Below are 12,658 nucleotides of genomic sequence, written 5' to 3'. Positions count from 1 at the left end.
AAAAAAAACTAAATATAAACCTGTAGTCATTTATGTATTTTAAGTGAAGTGATTGTCATTGTGAAGCACAGCAAATGGTGACACACAGCGAAATGTGTCCTCTGCTTTTAACCATCACCCTTAGAGCAGTGTGTGGGGACGGTGCTTCGATCACCTTGGCTGATCAGGATTTGAACCGGCTAGGCCACCACTGCCCCAAGTCTCCGATAGTTTACAGTTTCGGGGTGGTAATTGTGTGAAATAAAATTCAAATGGAACCCAGAGCATTTATTCATTCATTCATTAAAGGTTGGTCCCTTTGGTGACAGAACTCCACCAAATAGTTTTAATATCAGATGCAAAGTAACCACTCAGCCGTACTGAAACACCAGTATTTGGTTTTATTTGATAATAAGTCCATAAACAGGGACAAATCCTTGCATACAGACCAAATACATTTCCTGTAGATTTATTGATGTAGGATGTTACGGTGCTGCAAACAGTCACTCTGGTTTAAGATTTAACGATAATGCTCTGATAATAGAGGAGACTTCCATAATAAATATTTTTAACTTTAATAAATATGAATAATTGTTTTTGAGTATATGGATCTACAGATGTATGTTCATTGTATGCTGGATATATTAATTAAAAAGTAGTCACAGCTCATGCATATATACAGTATATATGATCAAGATTAATAAATTAGAAATAGTAGCTGATTATTTATTTATTATTATTTCGTGCATTCATTTAATTTGTAAGAAAATCTGTAAGAAAAAAAATGTGGATAGTTGGATATGTATTACCCAGTGCATAGCAGCTTCAGGATAATTTCAGAGGAACTATTTAAAATGTATTAATGCATTTTTGGTCCATTTTAGACAAGCAGAAGCAACATGAACAGGGAACATTTTGCATAGAACTTGTGATAAATGAAAAGCGGTGATCAAGGGGCCATGCACCATGCAGAGCGTGGATGTGCTTTGGTCACTGGGCGGTGTTGCGCTCTTCTGCCCCCTACTGGCTATTCTTAGCACCCACGGTAGGGCAGCAAAGTGACACTCACTTCCTTTTGGGATGGAACAAATGGGATTTTCAGACTGGACAGAGGACCGTCAGCATGCAGCACAGCCAAAATATGACAAATTCAAATCACAGCAAACCGGGACAGAAGGTGCCAGTGTTGTATAAAGCTCCCGAACCACTAAATATAGGATCGTTCAGCGATGGTGATCTGTGGTTTATAATATGATGGGCTGACAGGTGTCCAGGATGCCACAGATGCTGCTGTAACTAAAGCTTACAGCGAGACTCTGCCTGTAATATGAGATTAGCGGCCGGATAGACGGAGCTGTAATACGAGACGATTTCCATCTACACAGTGGAAGACATGGAAAACCAAGGATTAGAGAACACACACACACACACTCCATATTGGGTGATGGGGTCAAGGGTCAGGGAGATAAAACAAGTCCCTCCCTCTCTGTCATGTTTCACTTCCTGAGTATAAAAGGCTTCAGCCATTCCTGCATCCATCATGAGGCCTTCTGCTGGCCCTGAACCCTGAACTGCTGACTCACGTCTCATGAAGTGCTGACATGCACTGACATTTCTGGTTATTTATAAGAAGAACTGAGTGGTTTTTGGATCTTTATAGATCTTGTGTGCTTCTGCAATCCATTGCTCTGGACAGTGGAGGTCACATGTCCATGTTGAAGGCCTTCATAAGCAAGTTCAGATCTCCCACACTGGCCGCCTGGAAGAGCTCTGGCTCATCCATGAGGGACAGGGCGAGGCGCAGCGCTGCCCAGATGTTGCTGGACATCACCTGGTGAGTCCCGCTCTTCTGCTGCTGACTGAGGGCCACCAGGAAGTTGCTCACCGCCTCCCTGCAAAGAGAACACACCAACACACCAAACTCGAATCCATTTTCCATGCCTTATGGAAACAGTAGTATTTTAGTAGTGATGTTCACTTTATTGGATTAACAGAAAACTTACAATATGCATGATAATAAAATTAGACAGGTGCATAAATCTGGGCACCCCAACAGAGAATTTAGTACTTAGTCGAGCCTCCTTTCATAAATAGAGCATAAATACAGCCTTTGATGACTGTCTGGATTCTGGATTTCATACAAAATCTCTCCAGTTCAGTTAATTTTGATGGTGCTGTTTTCATCAACGAAATTTATGACGAAATATCTTTATCAACGAACCGACTTGACGTGACTGAAACGACTGAGACATAAATGCTGGTCAAGCTGGTCAAGAAACAAAATATATCATGTTTATATTACTGACGAATAAAAAAAATTATACTGAATGTGGTTAACAAAATAAAAACATTTTCATTGACATGGTCATGGATAATTCTGATTTAAACTTGACTAGACAAAATGAGTCTGGATTAGTGACTAAGACCAATAGAAATGACTAGACTAAAACTAAAATGAAGACAGGCCGACAAAAACAACTATAGTGCTGAGCATGGACAGCCTGCTTCAAATCATTCTGAAATCCCACAGCATGATGATCAGATTTTTGGTACAACCAAATAACTACATTTCTGTCTCATCATTCCAAAGCATTTTGTCCCAGAATGATTCTGGCTTGTCTAAATGAACTTTTGCATGATGTGTGAGTGCAGAGCTTCTTACATTTACATTTACATTTACGGCATTTGGCAGACGCCCTTATCCAGAGCGACTTACAACGTACCATCGATGAAGAGATCAATTCCGGTTCACTAGGACCCCAACTATGAATACATCTATTTTATTCACTCTGTTGTAGATTCTGTACACAAGTTCGACAACAAGAAAATTACAATTTAATCTAAATATTCTTTAAAGAGGAAGGTCTTGAGCTGTCGTTTGAAGGTGCTCAGTGACTGAGCTGTTCTGACCTCGAGGGGAAGTTCATTCAACCTCCGAGGGGCCAAGACAGAGAAGATTCTAGATGAATGTTTTCCTTTCTTCCTAATCAACCTGCCATAGCGATGTTCTTTGTGCAAATTGTGCTGAATTGTAGAATGATGCTAGGTTGTTAAAGGCTGTTATGTCCTTGTGGCCTAGGGACATATTGTGTTTATTTGTGTGTTCACAGGGGTCTCTAATGTCTCTTTTAGGTTGTTGTGGTGGGAAGAGCTGCAGAACTCCTAGATTGGGAGCATAAGAAGATGCAGCAAGATGCTCCTGCATTTTTCTTGGCCTGACAGAACTGGGTTAAATAGCAACTCTACCTGTGGGCATCGATTCCTGATTACACTTACATTTACAGTATTTACCAGACGCCCTTATCCAGAGCGACTTACAATCGGTAGTTACAGGGACAGTCCCCCCCCTGGAGACACTCAGGGTTAAGTGTCTTGCTCAGGGACACGATGGTAGTAAGTGGGATTTGAACCTGGGTCTTCTGGTTCATAGGCGAGTGTGTTACCCACTAGGCTACTACCACCCTAGTTACATTCCTTCCCCTAACTGAACATTCTCTTTTCAGATCTTTTGAGAGTTGCTTTGAAGATCCCACCCAACTCTTCAGGGGAAATTCAAAGAGACTTAAAACACATTTTCTCATGATTGGACACACCTCCAATATGCAACAAAAATATATTTTTCAATATATTATGTGTTTATTCATATATTGTGAATTGTACATATTAATTTATGTTGACATATTCTATAATATATTATTAAAAAAAAAAGGCACGAGACGACAAAAAAAAGGGTCTCAAGACCAAGAGGAGACCACAAAAAAAAAGAGGTCTGAGACCAAGATGAGACCAAGACAACAAGAAAAGGTCTTGAGACCTAGACGAGAACGAGACCACAAAAAAAGGTCTTGAGACCGAGACTAGACTCCAGAACTACATGACTAATTTACACCAACGTGATTGTGTGTAGAGTGCGGGGTCAGACCTGTGGGCGCCCAGGTTGATGCAGCTGATGCCCAGGTTGTACCGGGAGCGAATGAATCCGGGCTGCAGGTCGAGCGCCCGAGTGTAGGCCTCCACCGCCTCTTCGCTGCGATCTCCGTTAGCCAGCGTCGCTCCTAGCCTGTTCCACAGCAGGTAGTCCTGACAACACACACCCATCTCCGTTACCTTCACCACCACACTCGGCGGGACACGAGCGAAACCCACAGGAACCATGATACCTCCGGCTGGACAGACAGGGCCGACTGGAAGGCGTTCACAGCCTTATCGAACTCGGAGCTAAGATTAAAAAGGACGCCCAGACCAGTCTGCAGATCAGGGTCCACCTCTTCTGGATTCAGCTGCACCGCCTCCTGGAACAGCTCCTTCACTTCCACCAGCTGGGAGCTGTGGAGAAAATACAAAGACACAAAGTTATCATCATTTCTCAGGTCATTGGACCACCGATGGTCCTGCAACACCCACTATATGACACACTTAATTCACAGGAATTATAGAAGAAAGGTGCAGTTCCTGAAGAACCGAATGGATCACAGCAACGCACCAGTCCAGTGGGGGCATGGGGGAGGCTCTGCGCCAGGGCAGGGGGGAGCCATCAAGTGGACTCCGGTTCTGTAACAGGTGTCGATATCTGAGGTTGTGCCGAATCCAGCGGTGCAGGACCTCACAGGCCTCCTGTTGAAGACCCAGGTTGGTCAAACTAACCGCCAATGACATCAACGCATGGAGGTTATTGGGGTGGAGGTCCAGGCATCTACAATATAGAAAGAAAAGGCTTGTTGGATTTAGTGGAGGAACGATATAACAGGGTGCGTGAGTGCGCGTGTGTTTCGTCATGTCCTGAATGACCTCTGAAGGCAGATGATGGCGGCCTGTTCATTCTCGTTCTCTGCCTGAGTGACTCCCAACAGCTGCCACGCCTGCAGGAGGAGGAACAACAGCAGAGAATCAGTCAAGCAACAGCACCAATCCACACGACACAACGCGTTGCACGCAACAACACACAACACCACACAGCAATGCACGAGCTACTATGGCAAGTCGAGGGAGCATTTATTCCATGTCCTTGATGTCAGATATCCGATTAGTCAACTAGTTTGCTCTTTGGCAGCACTAGTGCAACAAAAACTCTAGTGGCAACTAGTGCCAACTTTGTACAACTTTTTGTACCATAGTAGCACTAGTGCACATTATTCTTGCACACTAGTAGTACTAGTGAACATGTTGGCTTCACTAGTACTACAAAATAAAATTATGCTTCAATTAGTTAACTAGTGGCCATTTTGGGCTTCACTAGTAAGACATTTGTAATTTACTACAAGTGAACTGAATCAGGTGCCCCGCTGAAGTTCAAATCCAGATGACCACTAATGCTGACTAGTTCACTAGTGCAGCACACAGCCTCACAAGTGTAACCGTTGTTCAAAATAGTTGTACAAAAGTGATACTAGTTGCAGTTTTCGATGCATTAGGGCCACTAAATGTCCAACTAGTGCTAGCCACTGAGGTGCCACTGAGCAAAGCACCGTCCCCACACACTGCTCCCCGGGCGCCGGTCATGGCTGCCCACTGCTCACTCAGGGTGATGGGTTAAATGCAGAGGACAAATTTGACTGTGTGCACTGTGTGCTGTGCTGCTGTGTATCACATGTGACATTCACTTCACTAAAAGGATGTGTGCTGTCACGTGCAGCTCGTTGCACGAAACGAACAAAGACCCAAGGCGCTGCACGTGACAGCACACAGCAATGTAGGCAGAACTGAGAACCTCTGCATCTTGTGGATCCTGTACGATAGCCGCCTCCAGCAGCAGCACAGTGGTGTTCAGGTCTCCCTCTCTGCGCTTTTGCTGTGCCTCTGCGAGAACATTGGGTCGGTCCTTAAATGGGTTCTCTGAGTGAAAGCAGTAACCCTGAAACCACAATACAACAACTGTTCATTATTATATTCATTCAGAATATTCCTCACAAAAAATGGCATCAGCCTCCACCGTTAAACCACCGATTTCAAGTCCAGCTTCTAGAAGATTTTTCTTCATTCATTTCCATTCCAGTTACAGTCACTTGTGCTTAGCACATTTACCAGACGTCCTTATCCAGAGCAATTTACAATCAGTAGTTACAGGGACAGTCCCCCCCTGGAGACACTCAGGGTTAAGTGTCTTGCTCAGGGACACGATGGTAGTAGGTGGGGGTTCGAACCTGGTCTTCTGGTTCATAGGCGAGTGTGTTAACCCGCCAGGTTACTACCACCATCACCCTGAAGTATTATTTATGGTTTATGTATATACAGCGGGGCAAAAAACATGGCTGACTGGACTCACCGTCTCATTGGGTGATGCACTGAGGAAAATGGGGCCGTCACTGTCGTCCTCCAGCCAGTTTCTCCGTGCAAGCTCCTCCACTCTGCCTGCATTTTATCCCAGAATGCCGTGTCTGACTACAAAGACAAGAGAGAAACGTCGGAGAGCAAACAGCTGCATCGCACCACAGTGGTCCAGATCTCAGACAGGTCAGCTGCATGTGTTTGCACTCCGCACTGTGGTCCTGAAGCTGGAAGCAGGTGACACCGTGTTCCTGTGTGATGGTCAGCAGATGCTGTTTTTGCTCGGTGAGCTAAAAGGGGAGCAGGTCTTCATTTCACTGCGTCCAGGATTACAGCTTTCGCTGGATAAACACACCCAGTATCAGTATTCCAATGACCCTGCAGATCCCTGACATTACAGAAAGCTGTAGTCAGTTTCCAGCTGCTCGTCCAGATGAAGGTCATGGTCACACGTCCCCGAGACAACCAGGAGTCCAAAAGAGGCCGCTGTAATCGGGCCTAAAAACCCGCACTGTGACAGAATCAGACCGGACAAATACAGCTTTTTAAAATCCCGGCTTTCTTTGAGCGCAGAACATTTTTAACTAAAACTGGAGCTTTCCTATCCGACCTGGCCTTGCATTCGCACGTAGACGTCGTTTCAGGTGACGCATAGCGGCTCTTTTTGAAAACAGGTCCCAGAGTGAATTTCTCTTTTTCCCGCGTATTCGTGTGGACGGAAAAACGCTGACGTATTAGCCCAACTTCCAAACCGGACCCATAACCTCAAATGCGTTCTTCATGCAACAATGGCGGATGACACGTAACTACAAGGAATCCCGTCTACGCCGCACATCTCTAATGAAAAGACGGGTCTGGAGAACAACGACGCCAAACGAGGAGAGCGGGGAGTTACAGCGCCACCTGCAGGTGTGGAAGGGGGTTAAAACAGCCTTCCCTGCATCTCTGCGGGGATGACAACATTTCACATAATGCTCCCGACATAGCATTTTTTTTTAGAAACCGAGAACCCATTTTAGAAGTCATTTCCGTGAATTCCAGCTCAACTTCTATAGGCCGCTCTCCTCCTCATTAGCATTTAAACAGGGATCTACTACAGACGCCGAAACGGTGCGTCCTGGGAAATCTCATTGTGGGACTGGATCAAAGTGGCTGTAATTCTGCACCAAGGCGGAATTTCGGAAAGAGACTTCAGCTTGACACGACCCAACCCCATCAGACAAGACCACCTCAGCTGGCTCCTCTTGTTGTGGAGAAGCAGATTCAGCCCCTGGAGCCCCTGGAGGAACCCCTTAAGATGCTTGACCATAGGTGAGGATCTGGAACATAGACCCGACCGAAGGGCGTGTCGTCCGTAAAATGATCCAATCCACTTATCAATCTCACAATCCCTTTTTCCATCAGCCATGAACACGATCCTGAGGAACTTGACCTCCTCCACGGACTTGAGTTATTGCCAAGAGTTCAAACTTGAATTTCATCTGTCGTACCTCTACAGCTGCCTTCGCCCGAAAGTACTCCTCCTCTAGAGAGTGTCTCCTGGCCAGCAGGGACCGGCCCAGCCTTCGCCTGTGCACCTAAACACACACACACACACACACACACATATATATATATATATACATTTCCATAAACATATACACGCACCCCTGTGATTGGGCTTCACCTGTGGTGATGGTCCAGGATCTGACTCGGTACTGATGCTCAGTTCTGGAGAGTGTCTGGCCAGAGGCTCAGTTTTAAACTCAGCTGACCTAGAAGCACACGTGGAACAGGGATCTGTGTGATGTGATTCCTCAGTGCATCCATGCATTCATCCATCCATTCACGTTGGACCTACCAGAGAAGTTCATTGGATGAGTGTTGGGAGGAACATCGCTTTTTCTCATACCGCCATTTCCTGCCTTCTTTAGGAGTGGGGTCAGGGTTCAGATTGGCTCCTCCCTCTTCTCCAGGGAACACGAGACAATACCACCATGTTCTGCAGCGTAGAAGTGACAGGAATTGTTAGGGTTCCACAGAATTCACAAAATGTACAAAAACCACCACCGCAAACCAGCCTCCCACTGATACTTTTTCAATCTGCTAATGGACTGAAAATGGAATTTTCAGAAAAACATTTGAACAGAACAGAGCTCAACCAATCAGAAATGAATCATTTCATAGTTCAGTTCATGAGTGATTGAACCGCTATTTCTGGAAGCCTTAATTAATTAGAAGCAACTGTAGCGCAATGATGGGCGGTTAGTGGCGGATTTTCACACAGACGGCTGCAGGAGGTTTTAATTAAATGAAGAGCCTCTCCGGCTGGAGGTCATGTGACCAAACACGCCAGCGGTTTATTAAGCAGAGTCACGTGACTGAACTCCCTACCCGATTCCAGCGAGGTCCTGTCGGCATGCGCGGAGCTGAGGGATGGAGGCTCCGCCTCCACCTGGATCAGCTCGGTCTCATCTGGCCGCTTCCTGCGGGGGCTCCGCCGGTGGCCCCGCCTCCGAGGGGAAAGTGGGCTGCGCCTGTCCCAGCACCACATGCGCTCGGTGGGTTCACTCAGGTCCACCAGGTCCAAAACTACAGAAGCGCCCCAGCGCGCGCGCACACACACACACACACACACACACACACAATATGTAGAACACTGCTTAAATCAATAACAGAGGGCGGGACAGATGGCGTTTAGAGGACCTGCTGTGTCAGGGGTCACCGCTGGCTGACCACTGGCGGCGTCGCTCCTGCCCTCGGCCTGGAAGTCATCGATGGAGGGGCTGAGGAGCGGCCGGGTCTCCTGCTTCTCCCCCACCAGCTGCAGAACAGTAGAGATCTCACTGACCACCAGGACCACCACCACCAGCTCCTCCTCCTCCTCCAGCATGCAGACGTTCGGACTCTGAGACAGCATGCCACACACCTCCAGACTAGACCAAACTTAGTCAGCCAACGAGTCGCCGCTGCTCACATTTGTCCAGGTCAGGGTGATCTGAAGATGAGGGGTCCTCATCACAGTAAATGATGAGCTTCCTGCTGGATAAACCTTCTCCTGGTGACTTAGGTCACTGGAGGTTGAGGAACTGCTGTGGTGCTGAAAGTGTATTTGGAGATGTCCTTCACACTGTCCAGCACACATGATGGACCCCCGGCCACCCTGGTCCCTCAGAGTGACCCCGAGAGAAATGATGAGGAGCAGCAGCAGATGGCTGGCGTAGGACTGAAATCGTATTCAGGTAGATTCCAGTTCAGGACAACGGCGTAGGGAACTCTTCACTAAACTCCACAACAAGGAACCGGACAGGAACGTGAGCGTCCGGATCCCGTCAGGCTCCTGGGGTCACAACACCAGGACTGAGACGTGGGACTACAGTCAGGCCTACTGAGCGAACCAGAAGATGAAGGAGATCACGAGGACACGGCCGGGGGACGGAGGCAGCATGCGGCGCCACGCGTCCCAACTCACGCCACAGCATGCGGCTTACGGAGAAAGGAGGGATAAAAGGCAGCGCAAATTAGTGGCGTGGGATTAATTTTATTAAAATGTTATCCGGGGCAGTCGCCAGCACTCAAGGAGGCAAAAATAGAGAGTTAAGCTGCTTATGGGGGCCCGAGATCATCCGCGTCCTCCGACGTGTGAACGGAGCATCTGTTTTAGCTCCGCGGTGAGATGTTCTACGGCCCCATACAGCAGCTTCGTTAGGAAGTTTAGGGAGGCAACCAAACGAGGCCTGCGGCCTTCCTGGCCCCGCCCTTCTCCCCACCTTGGCCGCCACGGCGAGGGGCCCACGGCCTTGCGAAGATGCCTTACTTGGGAAACTCCTTCAGCGCCACGACAACGGCCCAAGGGTCCTTGCCCTATAACAGTGAAAGCAACAGTGGGCGGGTCAGTTCGGGCCCTCGGCCGGCGCAGGGGCCACGCCGGATCCGGCCAAACATTGAGCAGGGAACCATTCTGCACCCAGCGGGTGCCCCAGTGAGGTGGTGCCCCGTAATGCACCGCTGCCACGCTCAGGCCCCGCCCCGTTCCCGCCATTTACAGGTCACGGTCGCTCGCGCCCAGCTGAAAATGGAGGAGAGGAGGAGGACCACAAACGACGGACCCATCAAAACCTGGTCTCCTGATCAGAGTGGTCCTTTTCAGCGCGGCACGTGTACTTCGTGAATCATCTACCCGCCTTATTTCGAATCTTTAATGGACGATGCGACTCTAAATCTGCGTGAACATGATGGACGGCCATATTTGCCGGGATAGCGCGGTGTATTTATTTATGAATTTATGAATCGTGATACACAATCGTAGTCAGAACCACCTTGGGAGCGTGGCGGAAACCCTCCGGGTCAGTTCTGTCCACCACATCTTCTGTTATCCAGGACCTTTGGGCCCCCAGCTGCTGTTCCACCACCAGTCCACGCCGGTGTCACATCAACCCCACACGAGAATGGCTTCTACAGCCTGGAGGACGCGCTGGAACCAGAAGACGGAGCAGGCGGGTCGATCTTCTGCTGCGTGTTTGTGGAGAAGCGCAGTAACTCTGAGAGGAAGAAGCATCTTGCGGGGTTTTAAGACACTTCTGCTGCAACAACGCTGCAGACTGGGGCCTTCTGAATCACCTGCAGTGTCAAAAGTCATGAGATTTCTGAAGAAGGGATCAAAAGCTATCAGCAGCATGTAGGGTCACGACCCAGAATTTCAAGTGTCTTCACCACATCTTTTGCGTAGAACTCTGAGAAGCTCCCCAGGATTCCAGGAGGAGAATTTACTTTACATGCGCAGAGGAACTACGGCCTCATGGGTTCTGTGGTGCAGAAGAACGGGACACTTCCGAAGTCCAGCAGACACAGCAGCACCACAGACCAGATCCATCATGTATCGTCGTTACGCAGAAGTTCTCGCTTCTTCTCGTTCTGCGTGCGGGGTGCTGATTGAGGAACATAACGGAACATCTCGAGCAGCTAACCGACCGGGAGCTTCTGTTGAAAGTTCTTCTCTTACCTGCAGATGGCCCTGGTACATCTTCCGTCCCGTTAATTCCGAACGCAGAGAAGAAGAAGAGGAGGAGGAGGAGGATGAAGAGGAGCAGAGCCGCCACTCCGCGTCGAATCCTGCCCGGTCAGCATCGGTCCCGAACCGTCCGACCCGGCGGAACCCGGAGCTGCGGCTGCGTCCGCGTCCGCGCCTCTGCTGAATAAAACAGACGCGTCGCCGCGTCACGGACGCGTCACGGCGCGACGCGTGACGTCACGAGGGGGAGCGGAGACTCGGTGCGGTTCCAGCGTTTTTAAAATGTATAATATCCAGCACACGCTGACTGTCCAACCAGAGGGTTACTTCTGCTCCTCCGTAGATGATGGGTTCTGACCAGTTCTGCATCCACCACCAACAGAACAACTATGGAATGCTGGGAATGGCACAGATCATCCACACCATGCTTCCTCTTAACGAATCACAAACCCAAGACCCACCTGATCTTTTGCATGATGGTTCTTCTCTGTAAATGGTGAGGTTCTTCACCGTGAATCTACTGACCTCAGAATCCAGGACCTTGCATTATATAAACGTTTATTATGCATGTATTTAAAATGCATAAGAAGTTCTGTTTTAAGAACAAATTCCCATCAGGACCTGAAACCCAGAGTGGCGCCTCTGCCATCCCTGCCCTGATTGGTGGAAGGCTGTGCTCAGGTGACCGCGTGCAGAGGAAGTGCAGATGGCCAGAGGTGAGAGCTGCTGAGGATCTCGCCTTTCAGCCATCTGCCTGTCGGCAAGAGAGAAGCTGTGTCATGTCGGAAGTGAAGCCTTCATCAGCCGGAGCTGACACGCCGGTACCTCAAACGCTCTGAGTATATAAGCACAGCTGGAGCCAGACAGATGTTGTCCATTACCTGACCTCAGAGCAGGACACAGTGGCAGATTAATTCATATCATATCTCGTTAAATTATCCTTCATTAATAAAAGTTCAAACACTCCCCAAAGACACCATGAGGGTCACTGGTGTCTGCAGATGTGAATTACAGTTATACTGGTGCAGCCAGCCAACTAGTACAGCCAGGAGAAAAGGCGTGGTAGAGGAGGTGACAGTGGGAATAAAAGGCGTGGGTAGAGGAGGTGAACATTGGGAATAAAGGCGTGGTAGAGGAGGTGAACCGTGGGAATAAAGGTGTGGTAGAGGAGGTGAACGGTGGAATAAAGTGCCCCCCCAAATAAAGGGCGTGGTAGAGGAGGTGAACATGGGAATAAAGTGTGGTAGAGGAGGTGAACGGTGGGAATAAAGGCGTGGTAGAGGAGGTGAACGTGGGAATAAAGGCGTGGTAGAGGAGGTGAACAGTGGGAATAAAGGTGTGGTAGAGGAGTGAACGGTGGGAATAAAGGCGTGGTAAGAGGAGGTGAGCGTGGAATAAAGGTGTGGTAGAGGAGGTGAACGGGGG

At 48.5% G+C, this 12,658-nt stretch overlaps 1 pseudogene; it reads right to left on the bottom strand.

The window, feature by feature from the left end:
- Positions 1 to 360: 360 nt before the first annotated feature.
- Positions 361 to 11,435, bottom strand: LOC114787651 (PEX5-related protein-like; annotated as a pseudogene).
- Positions 11,436 to 12,658: the final 1,223 nt, after the last annotated feature.

The sequence above is a fragment of the Denticeps clupeoides genome, chromosome 4, assembly GCF_900700375.1.
Source record: "Denticeps clupeoides chromosome 4, fDenClu1.1, whole genome shotgun sequence".
Lineage (NCBI taxonomy): Eukaryota > Metazoa > Chordata > Actinopteri > Clupeiformes > Denticipitidae > Denticeps > Denticeps clupeoides.
Note: the sequence above shows the minus strand (reverse complement) of the source record. Positions and strands in the feature narration are given on the sequence as shown.